We start from the raw sequence: 13,488 nt of genomic DNA on the forward strand, positions 1-13,488 counted from the left end.
ATGATTTGTTCAAATGCACTAGTGGCGTATCATACAGTTGTTGAGTTTTATTAGCTTTAGATCTCTATTTGTATACATTCGAAAATTAATTTTCATAACATAATTATACCCCCGTTTGAAAAACGGGACATATTATGGGAACGCCCCTGGCGGGCTGTCGGGCGGGCGGCATCCAATTTTGTCCGGAGCATATCTCCTACATGTATGGAGGGATTTTAATGAAACTTCATAGAAATGTTCACCACTATGAGGAGCAGTGTCGCGCACATGAACCAGGTCTCTAGGTCAAAGGTCAAGGTCACACTTAGAGCTCATTGAAAAATGCTTGTCCGGAGCAAAACTTCCACATGCATAGAGGGATTTCAATATTACTTGGCACAAATGTTCACCATTGTGAGGCGGAGTGTCGCGCGCAAGATTCAGGTCCTTGCGGCCAAGGTCAAGGTCACACATAGAGGTCAAAGTGCAGATAAAAATATGAAGATGTGTATATGGACCATTTAGTCATCATTTATTGAGGGATTGTAACACAAGTGGTCATTATCAAGACTATGGCTGTGATACATATAATTTAGGTCAATATATACAAGGTCAATGTCACTAAAGATGATGAAATATCCAGATTTTGTCCGGAGCATATCTCCTACACGCATGGATGGATTTTAATGAAATTTCATAGAAATGTTCACCATTATGAGAAGCCATGTCATGCACATGAACTAGGTCAAAGGTCAAGGTCACACTTAGAGCTCATTGAAAAACGCTTGTCCGGAGCAAAACTTCCACATGCATAGAGGGATTTCAATATAACTTGGCACAAATGTTCACCATTGTGAGGCGGAGTGTCTCGCACAAAATTCAGGTCCCTGCAGCCAAGGTCAAGGTCACACATAGAGGTCAAAGTTTAGATAAAAATATGAAGATGTGTATAGGGATGATTAAATCATCATTTATTGAGGGATTGTAGCACAAATGGTCATTATCATGACTACGGCTGTGACACATGTACTTTAGGTCAATATATGCAAGGTCAAGGTCACTAAAGATGGTGAAATATGCAGATTTTGTCTGGAGCATATCTCCTTCATGTATGGAAGAATTTTTATGATACTTTATGGAAATGTTCACCACCATGATATGTATTGCTCCATGCATGATCCAGGTCAAAGGTCAAGGTCACACTTAGAGCTCATTGAAAAACGCTTGTCCGGAGCAAAACTTCTACATTCATAGGGGGATTTCAATATAATTTGGCACAAATGTTCACCATTGTGAGGCTGAGTGTCGCACGCAAAATTCAGATCCCTGCGACCAAAGTCAAGGTTACACATAGAGGTCAAAGTTCAGATAAAAATTTGAAGATGTGTATAGGGACCATTTAGTCATCATTTATTGATGGATTGTAGCACAAATGGTAACTATCATGACTACAGGTGTGACACATTTAATTTAGGTTAATATTTGCAAGGTCAAGGTCACTGGAGATGATTAAATATCCAGATGTTGTCCGGAGCATATTTTCTACATGCATGGAGGAATTTTAATGTTACTTTATAGAATTGTCCACCACCATGAGACGTAGTGCCCTGCACATGAACCAAGTCTCTAGGTCAAAGGTGAAGGTCACAGTTAGACGTCATAGAAAAACGCTTGTCTGGAGCTTCTACATGCATAGAGGGATTTCAATATAATTTGGCACAAATGTTCATCATTGTGAGGCTGAGTGCCGTGCATAAAATTCAGGTCCCTGCGACCAAGGTCAAGGTCACATATCCTGTGCATATCTTCCCTACTGATTTGTTTTAAGGTTCATTTAACAACACTGTGCCAAGAATAAAAACTTGCTTCCTAGATAACACTTATCCATAATGCCCCCATCTCCATCTAAAGCTTTCGTAAACGGGCGTATTTTGTGACTATGGCACCCTTGTTTTATATAGATAATGAAAAAAAAAAGATGTAAACAAGGGACTCCACTGAGGTTTTTTTACATGAGGGGACTGAAAATACTTTTTCCAGATAAATGTACCATTTGATGTAGGTGTAGACCACGAATCTTTGTGCAAACTTTCAGATCATTCACGCACTTCGTTTTTCCATTATGATTATTCAAATTGTAAAGAAATGACCCAAAATGAAAAGTGTTTAAACGCTTTTCACTCAAATAAGGCTAAGAAAAGCATAATACTACGATTTTCGATTTATTTTAAGGTGTATTTCTTAACTATCTTTGCATATATTCCGTTTAAAGCGCCCCAGTTCATTTATGTAAGAAATTCTAATGTTATGATTTTTAGGCTTTTAAACCTCAGTGTAGTCCCTTTAATTATGTACATTTGTGAAATGAAAAGATCTTCATTTCAAAAAAATAGTTCAAATGTCCTTACTGTATCCTGCAATTTAAATAAAATGGTGTCCGAACTTTTGAGCAGATGTCCGTGCTTTAACCTCTATTGTCCGTACTTACCCAGTTTTACATAGCTCAATAAATGTGCAAATTGTGATATTGTTTGGCATAACGAAAACGTCCGTGTAGATTGTCATCCAAATGACAACAGCCAATCACATTTAGGATATCTTTTGCATAATGTCATGGCGGAAAAACCCCTACTTTCGATTTAAACATCCGTGATAATTAATATATATATAAATAATGTACTGTTAACTTTTATATCAGTTCTTTGAATTTACATAATTAAGGTTGACTTTTACCCGATATATTGGAATAAACTAAGTCATAAAACAAGTAATAGTTTGTATTACTTTTGTGTTCGAGGTTTTTATCCGAAGTTTGACGAAAAGGGCGGAGAAGTTGTGATTAGTCAATTGTGAAACAATTAAAACCGCCATGTCTGTTTGTAAATGGTAAGTTTTTACTCTTTTATTTATTTATTTATTATTTTATTTAGGAAGAAATATGTAAGCAGCCATATAGCTTAGTTGTTAAAGCCGCAAAACGGTATTCCAAGGGTCCCGGGTTCAAGTCCCGGTTAGGCGACACATTTTTCGCACCCTGTAACATTTGTGGTTTTTCCGTGAAGTTTGTACGGAGGCCAGGCATGCAAATTATGTTGAAATTAAATATAAGAATTAAGTTGTTATAATGAAAAGATGATGAAATGGAATGATATAGGAATGATATGGGATAATGGATTGCATATCGGACTGTAGAGAAACACAGATAAGAGACAAATACAAGAGATATCTATACAAAAACAAGGACAAAATGATGCATACAAAACGATATTAATAACGAAACACGAATATCGACCACATAACATTTAGAATAAATCACTATATTTCTAGCCTGTTACAAACAGACTAATGACTTATTTTGCATGGTTTGACATTCTCTGTTTAACTTAAGTAGAGCTGATAAGAAAAACTGTTAAAGACAATACTTATTTTCTTTTACAATAACATAATACGCATTTAAAAATATTGTTCAGGCGACTAGCTATCGTGTTTATGCTATCGTCTTACATATCATTTTAAAGCAATTTTCATCGATCATATCTCATGTTAAGTCATGGTGAAACTAAATAGAAAAATCGTTAAAAGAATGAAATAAAACCCAATCTTGATTACAATAGAGACACCTGACTATGTTTTGTTTTTCTAATAGTAAATAACCTTCGGTGTACACGTTAGACTTTGTGTCTTTGTGCAATAGACAATAGTAGGACAATTAAATGTCATTTCATCGCTTAGATATCCCCTAAATCCCTGGTTTTAGCGCAGAGCAATTTTACACAACTCTGGCGACCCTTCGGCTATAGGTATACTGAAAAAAGCCAAGGTATCATAGACATATCTCAACGCAGTAACGGGATTGAAATGTTTCTCTGTTTGACTTACATTTTTAAACTCTGGACACAATGTCCTACATAGTACGATATGGCGTGCATATTGTAAAATTGTATAAAAAATATTTGTTCAATATGTTATATTTATGTCTTATACAACATATTTGTGAGGTTAAAAAGATATATTTATAATTATGCACAGTAATATATATGAATATATGGACAATATGAAATATATTTGAAAAATAAGAAATATATATAGACAATATTAATAATTAGAAAACGAAATGTATTTATGTCTTAAAACATATTTATGGGGTAAAAATATACTCGCTACAAGTTTTAACTTTAGCAAGCACGGGTGATTTCTTAACTGGCTAGGAAGTTGCCTATCTCTGTTATCTATGTCCCTGCTACTAATCACAGTCACACTTATCATTTCCACTACACTTTAGTCTATTTAATGAGGATGATCATGCTTTTTCTGAACTTTGTGCTTAATTTGTAGCCGGGACTTAAAATGTTAATTGAATTCTCACACAATCCCCTTTCCCGTCTACCGGTTCCGAGGCCAGCTGCCATTTTGCAAACCAAAGAGATTGGTTGTTACAAACTTAATTTGACTCTCCTATAATTCTAATTAATGTCCATATATCATGTATATACTTTTTTCACCTCATAGATATTTTTAAGAACATAAATATATTTTATGAACAATAATTATTTTCTAATTATTGTCTCTTTATATTTTTTATTGTTCATATATATGTTTACTGTGCTTTTATATTATAATTCTAAACTCACAAATATGTTTTTAGAACATAAAAATAATTTATTGAACAAATATGGCATGTTAAACGTTGCATTATTCTATAAATTATTTTTTTCTCTATATCCAATATTTATTTTGTATATTAAAGCTACATAAAATGAATATGTGAAAATATTTGGCCGTCGGCCTAAAAACCAAGCATTCTACAGTTTCATTAACCTTTTTAACAGTATTGTTGTAAATGTCATCAAATATTGTTAATAAATAAGGATTTTAAAAGGAAAACCCCACGGTAACACTAAAGTTCGTATACGAATTTAAACACGAAATGAAGACTATAATCAGCTTGTGTATGCGTTACGTCACAGTATTATAAATGCTTTCCGGAACACAGCAAATATGAGAATATCTTGTGCAAACACACTTTAACCGTTTTAGTTTCACGGTGCACTAGGCCTGACGTTCAGAAAAAAGTAATCATCTCATAAAACAAGATTAAATTTGTATGAAAACATCCGTTATATAATGCGAAAATATACCGTTAAATTAGGACTGCTACTTATAGCCATGTTTGTTGACTTAATATTGATATACGGATGATCCGAAGGCGGAGTTTAACATGCAAACAGAAATTGTACTTTTTGATTTCGCCACAATGAGGTTGCCCATTTTTGGTCGGGTTGCACTGGTGCAAACCCGGGTTATAGTATGGTGAATGTTGGGCGGCGGGCGGCGGTCGGGCGGGGAAAAAAACTTTCGTAACAGTTTTCTCAGCAACTACTTATCACAGCCTCTTGATATTTGGCATACAGCATTGACACATGGTCCAATACCGTGGGATTCGATTTCAGGTCTGTCGCTCATCCACTTCCTGTTTATCCACTTAGTTAAATTAGTTAGATTTTTCGACATTAATGGTCAATGCTAGGAAATTTTCGTAACAGTTTTCTCAGCAACTACTTATCAAAGCCTCTTGATATTTGGCCTACAGCATTGACACATGGTCCCATACAGTGGGATTGGATTTCAGGTCTGTCTCTTATCCACTTCCTGTTTATCCACTTAGTTTAATTAGTTAGATTTTTAAACATTATTGGCCAATGGTAGGAAATTTTCGTAACAGTTTTCTCAGCAACTACTTATCACAGCCTCTTGATATTCGGCATACAGCATTGACACATGGCCCCATACTGTGGGATTTGATTTCAGGTCTGTCGCTCATCCACTTCCTGTTTATCCACTTAGTTAAATTAGTTAGATTTTTTGACATTAATGGTCAATGGTAGGAAATTTTCGTAACAGTTTTCTCAGCAACTACTTATCACAGCCTCTTGATATTTGGCATACAGCATTGGCACATAGTCCCATACTGTGGGATTTGATTTCAGGTATGTCGCTCATCCACTTCCTGTTTATACACTTAGTTAAATTAGTTAGATTTTTCGACATTAATGGTCAATGCTAGGAAATTTTCGTAACAGTTTTCTCAGCAACTACTTATCACAGCCTCTTGATATTTGGCATACAGCACTGACACATAGTCCCATACTGTGGGATTCGATTTCAGGTCTGTCGCTCATCCACTTCCTGTTAATCCACTTAGTTAAATTAGTTAGATTTTTCGACATTAATGGTCAATGCTAGGAAATTTTCGTAACAATTTTCTCAGCAACTACTTATCACAGTCTCTTGATATTTGGCATACAGCATTGACACATTTTCCCATACCTTTGGATTTGATTTCAGGTCTGTCGCTCATCCACTTCCTGTTTATCCACTTAGTTAAATTAGTTAGATTTTTTGACATTAATTGTCAATGGTAGGAAATTTTCGTAACAGTTTTCTCAGCAACTACTTATCACAGCCTCTTGATATTTGGCATACAGCATTGACACATGGTCCCATACTGTGGGATTTGATTTCAGGTCTGTCGCTCATTCCACTTCCTGTTTATCTACTTAGTTAAATTAGTTACTTAGATTTTTCGACATTAATGGTCAATGGTAGAAAATTTTCGTAACAGTTTTCTCAGCAATTACTTATCACAGCCTCTTGATATTTGGCATACAGCATTGACACATGGTCCCAAACAGTGGGATTTGATTTCATGTGTGTCGCTCATCCACTTCCTGTTTATCCACTTAGTTAAATTAGTTAGATTTTTCGACATTAATGGTCAATGGTAGGAAATTTTCGTAACAGTTTTCTCAGCAACTACTTATCACAGTCTCTTGATATTTGGCATACAGCATTGACACATTGTCCCATACCGTGGGATTTGATTTCAGGTCTGTCGCTCATCCACTTCCTGTTTATCCACTTAGTTAAATTAGTTAGATTTTTTGACATTAATGGTCAATGGTAGGAAATTTTCGTAACAGTTTTCTCAGCAACTACTTATCACAGCCTCCTGATATTTGGCATGCAGCATTGACACATGGTCCCATACTGTGGGATTCGATTTCAAGTCTGCAGCTCATCCACTTTCTGTTCTCATTAATGGTCAATGGTAGGAAATTTTCGTAACATTTTTCTCAGAAACTACTAATCACAGCCTCTTGATATTTGGCATACAGCATTGACACATGGTCCCATACTGTGGGATTCCATTTTAGGTGTGTAGCTAGTCCACTTCCTGTTTAACTTCTGAATTAAATTTTCGACATTAATGGGTCAATGGAATTTTTTTTTCGTAACATCACAGCCTCATGATATTTGGTGTACAAATGCAACCCGGCCTTTTCTGTCTTTGACCCATTTTTTATGCTTTAAGTTATAAAACTCATTTCGGTTGTCTGGACACCAAAATAAGATCTGGAGTCGATATGAAACCCAATTTATTAATGAAATGTCACTATTTCTGTTTTAATGAAATTTATTAAATGTAACGTATGCTTTTGTTGGTAATTTTATGACTGAATTTTGCTTTATGCTAAAATGTTTTACTGGAAACACCTAGTGAGACTGGAGACCGCATATGTACTTTTCCAACTTCTTACACGCATTGCCATTTGTGCAATCACTTCTATACAGTTTGACGAGGGGACGCCATGTTTTGCCTAATTTTGGTTAAAACACGTGAACATGTCTGCAAAACGACCCCTAAATACGCCACCATTACATGGTATGTATGATACATGCACATAACAAACATATTTTGGAACTTTTGAAAATTGTTATCGCCTTTTTTAGCTCGACTTTTTGGGTCGCTGCGCTTGCGCAGAGCGACCCAAAGTTATAAGCTACATCTGAAGCTTACTGCAAACCGAATTTCGGCTGGAATATACATGCACGTAGTAAATAGTTCCGTATGGTCGGTAACAAGTTAGAAAATCCGTACCTTCATTCATTACAGGAGGGTTATCATACATTTTGAAATGTATCATGATGTCGAAAATTACAGTAAATTTGTGCTGTGTACAGAAAAAATATCAATGCGCGATTGAATCACGTGACAGGTCATTGAGGTCAGCCATGTTGATTCGACTTTCGTCAGTATACGTTAATTGATACAGACATCCAGGATATTTTGAAGAAATTGTAAGTTCTTTAGTAATTTTGTCAGTTTCCTCGAATTAAAGAGGAAAGACTTTATGAAACTGAGCCACCCGTGTGATCAATTTTTTGAAGATTTGGTTTTGTAACAGTGGTAACGAATTCGTCACCGTGACGATTCGTCTCAATTTTATAGTGACGATTCGCCCCCACCTAAAATTAACATTTTTAAAATTCATTTGGACTGAAAAATATTTATGTTTTAGCTTTTTTGCATTTTTTTGGGTATTTCCTTTCTATTTAATAGATAACATAAAGGTTTAACAGAACTAACTGTATAGTTAATAAATTTAAAATTAATCTGGATTCTTAATCTTATTTGTTATTATAATATTTAATAATAAATAAACTAGATAATAGATTGATGTTATAGATAAGTATCATACAGTAATATTGTTTTTATTTACTCAATCATAGATATTCGTTTCTACAAGCAGATTGTCATACATTGTATTTTCTATTGTTTCTATTAATCTGATAAAATAAAAGAAATTTAGACAATGCAAAGAGAAAAAGTGAAAGGTGTAATATAATCTGGATTTTAAGGGGGTGCAGGGAGTACTATCGGAGCTGTAGGGGCAGGAAATCTGTTGAAGTGGGTTATGGTTGTTGCATTCTAAACCACTGGCCCCTGCTGTTGTTAGAAAAAATAAAAATTGAGTTCGAATGGTTTGACCTATTTTACAAAACTTTATTGACCTTTTTCGAAAAACCTTTAGCTAAACAACCGGTTTTCCGGTACGTTACCGTTTTAGCTCTGGGGAATTACACCAAATGAGGTACATAACACAATTAAGTGATATTTCTATTTTTCTAATATTAATTTAAGCTTTAAGGTGATAAAATTGATGTTTTTGAAAAATTATCAATACTCCTTAATATCTATTGCAAATAATTCAAAAAAATAAATTATTTTATAATGAAAATCAATAAAATTCAAAACAGACGTAGTGGAATCCCTCCATAATAAATCAAGTTATTTTCTGCGTAAACTTGTGTATTTACTTAAATTTTTTGTATGGAATTATTCATACAATGAATATTTAATTATTTTTCTTATAAAGAAATAACTGTTTTTATTTCAATTTAAATTTAAAAAAAAACCGAAAACTTACCGAGTTCTCTATTATACACTCCATAGGTGAATTCCCCAGAGCTATGTACAGAAAGTACCGGAAAACGGCGTTTAGCTAGGTTTTCGAATTCGTGAATTTTTCATACTGTCACCCATCCAATATTATCTCAGTGTTCTCTCCGACCAAATTAAATTAGTTAAACACTAAGTAATTCTATGAATACTTATTGACCATGGTATTTGTAGCAATGGCATTATATTAATGGCCCAGATTGTGTACCAAAAAAATTATTGTTTAAATGGTTTACAATGGCATATAAAGAGGAAAAAAATAGAAATCCCTTAAGAACAACCCAAAATGAACACAATTGAAAATGTTGGGCAGGCTCGTTAGGTTTGTTTGGAGAGAATAAACAGTACTTGGAAAAAATGCAAGTTCCCCTGTCCTCGCCCCCTACACATACTGGCTTAAAGGCCAATATTGGCCAATAATATGCCCCAGAAATGATTTTAATTTAAATTTTTCAAAAGCCTGTTATTTTTGGTGGCCAGTGGTATAACTTTCCTAAAAAATATACCTAAATGGGCCAATTATCTGAACCAACTTTTTGACTCAGCTGTTGCTTTTTAAAGCAATCAGTATAATTAAATGATTTAGTTATTTTGTAGGGGGAAGAAAAAAACAAACTTTGTTTACATGAAAACAGAAAGGGCCTTACATGTTGAAATCTGCCCTAGAGGGGGTTTTCCCGGGATTATTTTTTTAAGGCTTGGTTTTTAAACCCCTTAACAAATTTTTCAAATATTTTCCCAAAATTCCATTTTTTAAAGTCTAATTATTAAAAACCAATCAAAACCCAAAATTTTGGAAAAAAAAAGGGAAAAAAATTTAAATTTACAAAAATTTCTTGATGAACAGTATCCCGGTTTTGTTCATTTCCCCCCCATTTTTTTTTTTAAATTAAAAGGGAACGCCCCTTTGAAATTTTTTGGGGAAATTCAAAACCCCAATTTTAGGAAATTTGGCACTAACATGTCACTTTGGGGGTTTCCTTTGATCACTCCCAAATAAAAATCCCACCTCAAAGGGTTTTCTAAATTTCAAAATTTTCCATTAAAATGTTTAAATGTTGAATACTGCTTAACCTGGGGGGTGCCTTATTGGGTGTGAACAGCGCATGCATTTCCAGTTCTATCCATGAACGTGGCTAATCAAACTGAGTCTGCAGCATTTTCAATATTGCTATTTTGACTTTCTTTTAGAAATTACTGTTTTTCTCCTTTATGTACATAATTAAACCTAGTATTTTAAGCTTAAAATGAACAAAATAAAGAGACCGCTAAGGACAGAAACACATAATGCAACAGCTGGATTTTATTTTTTTTGCTCAAGAATTGGTCAACTCAGTAAAATATTTGGCCTGTATTTAAAGAAAGATTAAATACAAACTAGATTTTTTAGAAGGTATTCCTGATCAGAAGTGTTCTCACCCACAAACAAGTGCGTGGTTTCCCATTCTGCTCTATGCTAGTGCATACAAAACAGACGATAAGTACTTAGACTATGTATCATATAAAACTTTTATTTACATGATGATTAGGGGATTTTCTAATAATATGAAAAAAATTGTTGATATAAGAAAAATATATAAATTAAATTGATAAACATGGATTGACTGAATTAATTTCACAAATAATCATTGTATTTTATAAACATGAAATGATATTATCTGAATGGTAAATATGGTCAACATTTTACTTGCTTTTGATTTGTTCCCAATAGTTTTGATGCCATTGGCCTGTTTTGAGTTGGTATATATAACATGTTACATGAGTGTAGCTGGATTTGACTATTAAGCCAAATGATTTAGATAACTATAAGTTGGGAATGCTTTTTTTTGTTGAAATATGAAAATCATCATAAAATGTTAAATAAGAAATGCCATTTATTTCAGGGTTTGTGTATAAAACAAACTGTTGTGTGAAGGTTTTTAATTTTGACATGGTCAAGACCATACTATGATACGTATTGTTTCAGTGTAAGTTCTCTTTAAATGTTTGTTTATAATAAAAACCCACATTTATTTTATTGAGCTCTGGGAAAATTTTGAAACACATATTTGATTTAGTAGTCAAAATTAAAAAACAAACATTTACCCTCATGGAAGTATTTCCGTACAAAAAACAGTATACCAGCTTTTTTTTGCAATAAATGCTGTTGTTTTTCCCCTTGTGTCCAGAAATGATATGCACATACTGTTAAGTCAAATATAATTTAGAAATACATTTTGAAAATTGTATTATTTGTGCTAATTCTTATTCTATTCTTCCTGAATACATGTATGAATCAAAAGCTTGGCAACACTGTTCATTTTATGGACATTTTACACTGTTCAAGTAATCATTCTGGGAAAACAGACGAGTGCATGATCTGAAAATTTTTGCAAAATAGGTTTTTTTGCTGAGATCTACATCAAATAGAATAATCATATAATTATTCTTGAAAATTATTTCCAAAAATCCGGTCATGTCAAAAGCCTCAGTGGAGTCCCCTTTAAGTAATTCATATAAGACATTGACCTTGAGATGACTGACCATCAAGGTCAAATACTGAATTTAACTTATTGTCATATCATTAAATTTATTTGTTTTGTGTTCGCATATATATTTTTGTAACCAAAGAGAAATCATAAATATTGTAAACTTCAGACTCATACTCTTATACCTTTAGCATTAATGGCCTCTGATGGCTGAATTCTAAGGTTGTTATAATTTATGTACTTTTACAGTCAAAATGAGGTAAATATTTTTCAAGGAATTCTTTTCTTAAGAATTCCTTGAAAAATATTTACCTCATTTTGACTGTAAAAGTACATAAATTATAACAACCTTAGAATTCAGCCATCAGAGGCCATTAATGCTAAAGGTATAAGAGTATGAGTCTGAAGTTTACAATATTTATGATTTCTCTTTGGTTACAGAGAGAAACAGTTTTCTTTTTTGTATTTTATTATATTGAAAAATGTATATTTGGCTGTCAAGTTGTGTGTAACTAAAATATGTAACTAGTACATTTTTAACATTATTTTTCTGTTCCCTTAGTAATTAATCTATTAGAATAAGAGTATAGGTAAAAGAAATCCTCTGGTAAACAATATTGAAAATCTTAAAAGCACATATAATGTGTCAGAGATTTTGTAATTTTGTAATTCTTTAGAAAGATCAAACATGTGTTCAAATAATGTTTTAATGATGTATTTACTATTTAGAGCATTGTAAATGTTTAACAACTGAAAAGAGTAACACTGAACAAACAGTAATTAATGTGTTGTAAAGGTATCAAAATGTGAGCAGTATTAATTTGACTTCCATACAAAATACTAAATTAATGTAATTATACCAAGTGCCAGAATAATTTCTCTACATGTACATGGTCAATGAGTACATGTAAACTATTTGAGAAGTGCAAAAAAGATATGTAAAAAGGAAAGTTCCAAAAATAGAATTTTTTTATCTTTTCTTAGGCTTAATGGACCTTTAAAGTTATTATTTAATATATATTTAACACAGATATCATATGTGCAGAAAAAATTGTGGTAAATGATATAACTTGCTTGTTTAATACTGATTACTTGTGCATGATTCTTTAATATAAGACATTAAAATTTGTTTTTGCTTTTTTTTAGGTTACTTCTGTCATGGTTACTGTTTGATAAACAGTTTTAAGGTACAGTAGCGTTCAGACAAGTTATATACATGTATACAGGACAAGACAGCTCGAAACTGGCAGTTTGTTATAGCCAAAAAAGTGATGAAGTTTCAGCCTAGAAGTCTTCATGATGATGATGGTGATGATTCCTAGTTATAGATTCTTTGCAATTATCTGTAAGGAAGGGTTTCTGCTGCAGAGAAGAAAAAAATCCCATTGCAGGTTAGTCATTTTTTTCAATAATTAATTTAAGGTCTGTTGTTGATTGCCATGTCAATAAAGGTCTTTCCTAATATCAATAAGGTTCTAAGGTATGTCATCTTGTGGTAATAACTGATCCCTTAGTAATTAATTACAGTAATCAAACTTTTTAAACATGTTTAACTGTAATCACTTGTTGCATGGTGCATATGCCTGAAGCCTAGGATTTGTGACAAAATATCATCATGTTTTACTATTAGATTATGTGGAAAAATGATAAATGAATGAATTACAGTTTTAGGGTTTTTTCAAATTTCAACTTGCACAATGTTGTTGTACATAGGTTTTACTTTCTAAATGTTTGAGCTGA

The 13,488-nt window shown here is 33.1% G+C and overlaps 1 protein-coding gene across 1 annotated transcript in view; it reads left to right on the forward strand.

Annotated features, from left to right (window-relative positions):
• Positions 1-131: 131 nt before the first annotated feature.
• The window catches only part of LOC132719055 (uncharacterized), a gene marked incomplete at its 3' end in the record, with an annotated part of 62,093 nt that continues 48,736 nt past the window's right edge, over positions 132-13,488 (forward strand). The window contains exon 1 of the mRNA XM_060702793.1: positions 132-2,865. The remainder of the gene's footprint in view (positions 2,866-13,488) is intronic.

This window comes from Ruditapes philippinarum, unplaced genomic scaffold, assembly GCF_026571515.1.
Source record: "Ruditapes philippinarum isolate M1 unplaced genomic scaffold, ASM2657151v2 ctg1803_1_1_1_1, whole genome shotgun sequence".
In the NCBI taxonomy this organism is placed as follows: Eukaryota; Metazoa; Mollusca; class Bivalvia; order Venerida; family Veneridae; genus Ruditapes; species Ruditapes philippinarum.